Source organism: Eptatretus burgeri, chromosome 12 (assembly GCF_056783735.1).
Source record: "Eptatretus burgeri isolate ZD-2024b chromosome 12, Ebu_testis_v1, whole genome shotgun sequence".
Taxonomy (NCBI): domain Eukaryota; kingdom Metazoa; phylum Chordata; class Myxini; order Myxiniformes; family Myxinidae; genus Eptatretus; species Eptatretus burgeri.
This window is the reverse complement of record NC_140972.1, coordinates 68796290-68801289: the sequence shown is the minus strand read 5'-3', so window position 1 is coordinate 68801289 and position 5000 is coordinate 68796290.

Sequence of the window (5000 nt, the reverse complement as noted above, 5' to 3'; positions counted from 1 at the left end):
AACGAGCAGGTGAAGCCTGCTTTAGAACAGTATGGCACTGTTGTTTCAAAAATAACTTTCATTCCTGTTCGCTTTAAGGACCACAGTACAAAACATATTCTTTCCTTTCGACGTCAACTATTTATTATTCCGAAGCCAAACATTCGTAAGCTCGACCTGATGTTAAAAATTGAACATGAAAAGTTTACTTACCGCATCTTTGCCACATCTCAGACTTTAGTGTGTAACAAATGTGGACAGTGTGGTCACATGAAAAATGAATGCCCAAGGGTCGTTGAAAAAGAATCAAGTAAAGTTGAAAATGTAAATGAACCTGAGGTCACTGGGGTGTCTACTGAGGCAGGAGAAAACTCTGAAAATCAAACAAATGGAAAAAATGAGTCTGGTTGGGTGACACGAGGAAAACGAAGGCACCAAAGTGCAGTTTTAGTCGAACCTTCTTCATACGCGGAAGCGGTCGCTGTGAAGAGGGTTTCACTCAATCGGAAAGAGAGTAACCAAAATCCTTCAGATGTTTATGCTTGTCCTCTCACATGTGATGACGAGGAGACTATGGAGCTTCAAAACAAACCATCAGTAGATGTCCCAGGTGGAGACGAAACTTGTTCTGGACATACAGTAGGTAGTCATACACTGAAGCAGGATGTTCATGCGGAGATTGTGTCTAACACCCAAGAACCAACTGTTGAAACCATAGTCGTGCCTAATACCTCAGAACCAGCAGTTCAGACTACAGTAGAGCCTAATAACTCAGAGCCATCTGTCCAAACTATAGTTGTGCCGAACACCACAGAACAATCTCACCAAACTGTAATTGCACCGAGTACCATAGAACTGCCTGTCACATCTACAGCCACACCCATTACCTCAGTGACTTTGAAGCAGACACCTGAAAAGTTAGAAGGAAATCTGCTTCCTGAGGATTCCTTTTTCGTGAAACCATTTCCAATGTCTGCTATATCTGTAAAGAAAAAGGATGCTAAATTTTAACAGGAGTCGTGTGATATGCCGATGATACTTGAGACTTGTTGATAAACAGCCGATGATACTTGTTCAATATCAGATTCTTCTGAGTTGGATGGTGCAGCTGGAGATTCACAAGACCACAAGGGCTCAAATGCCCCTGCTCCTGCGAAGGTGATCAAGTTCCTCCACAACCCCTTTCGGAAAAAATTAAACTAACCGATTTCTTTCCGGAACTCGATAAATTTATGCTTACCGCATCCCTTATTACTAAAAATCCGGCAGACTATGGCGCCAATGAATCCCACGTACACAGATTGAGGAAATATGTAACTCTGGCAAGGAAAGAACTTCAGTAACCAGTACCCACCTATAAAATACTAAAATGGTTCTGTCTCTTGCTTGTTTAAACATAAATGGGGGCCGCGCCCCTATACGTAAAACACATGTTCGACTGTTACTTGATCAAAAGCATATTGATGTAGCTCTTCTTCAGGATGTGCGTTGTGGACCGACTTGTTCTGCAGAGTGGCAAACCACAATAAGGGGTTCTTGGTTTTTCAGTTCCTTTGATTGCTGCAGTGCAGGAGTTGCTTTCTGGTTTCGATCAAGTCTTTCATCGGACCAAATTGTTTTTCACGAATTCATTCAAGGTCATTTGGCTTTTGTGGTTTTTTTCTTATGGAGGCTATAAAATCACACTATTAAATGCTTATGTCCCAAGTAATCCTGCAAAAAGAAACGAATATTTTTCCTTTCTTGATGATTGTTTATCCCAGATTGATTTTAGTGGTCTCGTGTGCCTCGTTGGTGATATTAATTGTACCTTGGAGCCAGCTCTGGACCGTAATGGCTCAGAACCTCACCCTGAGAGTGCAAAAGGGTTTGCGACCATTTTAGCAAAGTATAATTCGGTTGATGGTTGGAGATTGCAGCAACCCAAAGTTAAACAATATTCGTGGTGTCAAGCTTCCAATAACAGGGTATCGTTCGCTCGCTAAGATCGATTTTATGTTAATAATGATTTTCGGAACTTTATATTGTCTACGGCAATTTCTCCCTCTGGCTTTTCAGATCACCACCTAGTTTCTTTAAAATTAACTTTTCCCTATCTTCAACGTAGGAGTGCCTATTGGGCTCTAAACGTTAGTCTTTTGGAAGACATTGTTTTTTGCAATGCTTTTAGGATCTTTTGGACTTCTCTTTACGGAAGGAAAAATACTTTTCATAGCAAGCTACAATGGTGGGATATTGTAAAAATCCACATCAAAATCTTTTGTCAGCAGTATAAACTTCATCACTCTCAGGATAGTCTTTCAAGGATAACGATTCTAGAAAAAGAGGTTTTAGAATTGCAAAGAAATCCTCTTGAGTTGAACAGAAATCAAGGATTACGTAAAGAATTTATGACTAAAAAAGAACTTCTTCACAGTCTTGTCAACGAAAGGGCTAAAGGGGCTTTAGTGCGGCTTAAGATTAAAAATTTGAGTCTTTTTGACACTTCATCAAAGTTTTTCTTCTCTTTGGAGAGGAAAACTAAAGCTCAACAACAACTATTATCTGTACAATCACCTGAAGGAGAGATAGTAAGTGAACCTAAGATGATTAAAAGAATTGTAGTCGATTATTTTTCTTCTTTATTCTGTGTAAAAAAGATTGATTTGAATGTTGCAAAAGCCTTTATTGAACCTTTACCCAAGTTGTCTGAGTCACAGCGAGCCTCTTTGTAGAGTTCCATCATGCTGGAGGAGTTGGGTCTCGCTCTTTCCAGTATGGCGTGCGGGAAAGCTCCTGGTCTGGATGGAATCCCCTGTGAATTCTACAAAACCTTTTGGGACATTATCGGACCCGAACTTTTGGAAGTACTCAAGGAAAGTTTTCAAGTTGGGGAGCTCCCCCTAAGTTTCCGGCGAGCCGTTGTTTCCTTGTTACCAAAGAAGGGAGACACCCAGTTACTCAGAAACTGGCGTCCTGTCTCCTTACTGAACACCGACTACAAGATTTTTTCAAAGGTCCTTGCCTCTCGCTTAAAATTGGTAGTCCAATCTTTGGTGCATCCTGATCAAACCTGTTGTGTGCCTGGACGATCAATATATGACAATCTTGGCGCTGTTCGTGACATTGCTGATGTGTGTGATCTTCTGCATAAAAGTGCTGGCTTATTCTTTATTGATCAGGAGCATGCCTTTGATCGTATTGATCATAGTTATCTATTTGCTATCCTAAAGGGTTTTGGTTTTGGTCGTGTTTTTGTATCATATATTCAGTTGTTGTATCACAATATTTATAGTTTATTCAAAATAAATAATGAGTTGATTCCTCCCTTTACTGTTACCAGAGGAATAAGGCAAGGGTGTCCCTTATCCGGACTCCTTTATGTTCTTTCCATTGAACCCCTTTTAGTTAAATTCCGTGAGAAACTTGTGGGATTCTGTGTCGTTCCGGACATACCTGCTATAAAAGTTGTTGCTTATGCAGATGATATCTGCACGACATCCATCCATCGAGACCATACTCCATGCAGAGCGTTGGTGCTGCCTAATCAGTCTCCTTGGCTATTGGACACAATCCTGGATGGGTCGCCACTCCAACACAGGATACCAGCATGCTGGCACTCATTTTGCCGACCTCGGAAGGATGACAGGCAGAGTCAACCCCACCTGGTATGAATTCAACAGTGGAGTGGGGTTTGAACTCAGGATCAGAGGATTCCAAGCCACCACCCCAACCATTGAGCCAACACCAGGTGCACTACAATTAAATGTCAAGAAGATGTATCTGAACTACTTAAAACTATGAATAATTTTACCCTTGCTTGCTCAGCCAGAGTAAACTGGACAAAGAGTTATGCCTCCTTTTTTGGATTTGCAATGCATTTTTCCTTCCCAACACTACCTGATAATTTCTCTTGGAAGAATAATAGTGTTTACCATTTGGGTGTACACCTTGGTGATGCTCAAAGTATTCAGAAAAACTGGGATGGACTAACAGACAAAGTCTACTCCAGACTTCAGAGATGGAGGGGCCTTCTGTGCAAATTATCATATCATGGAAGAGTTTTAGTTATTAACAATTTGGTCTCTTCCATCTTGTAGCACAGGTTTATTGTCTTGCAGCCACCTGCATGGCTAATTAAAAATATTCAAAAATACTTAATCGATTTTTTCTGGGGTGGTATGCACTGGCTTCGACCAGGTGTGCTCAGCCTTTCTCGTAATGAGGGGGGTCAAGGGCTTGTTGACATCACCAGCAGGATCATGACTTTCCGCATTCTTTTTGTGAAAAAGTTGCTTTATAACCACATGCCTTGGGAGAGTTTGACCCTTTGTTTGCTAAAGCAAGCGGGCCGGCTAGGATATGGCCGTGAGCTTTTTTTGCTCGACCTCCTGAAGATCGACGTGTCACCACTTCCTCTATATATGCACTGTGTGATCAATGCTTGGCAAGCTTTATCACTGCAACGTGAGGTCACTTCCTTTACTGCCTCGATGTTCTGAAATGAACCAGTTTTCTACAATCCCTGTTTTACAGGAATCCCATCCTCTAGGGCTTTTGTGCAACATTTTGTGGGGTCCAATATACTTCTTGTGCACAATCTGCTGGATTTTTCAAAAGAAAGATGGAAATCTGGTCATGAAATCTCAACCATTACTGGGTTGAAATCAATACGGATAATTGGTCAGCTTTTTTCTGCTATCTTAAAGGCATTAATGAGTTTTGGAGTGGGTTTCAGGAGTCTTTTTGATATTGTGGATTTGCCCAATCAATATGCCTTCCCTGTTTTGCTTTTGGACTGGGATGGAAAATCTGTACCTTTAAATTCCATTGAGAAGGCGAACCTGTATTCCTTTTGTATTTAGTATATTTTTGCTGATTCAGTTAAAAGTCCTTTCGGGATTCAATGGAAAGAACATTTGCCAACTTCGACCCCTCTTGTCCCTGCATGGAGAGGTTTATATACCCCCCCCCCCCAATTTCTAAACGTTCGGGTGACCTGCAATGGAGATAAGTGCATTGCATCCTCCCTTATAATATCT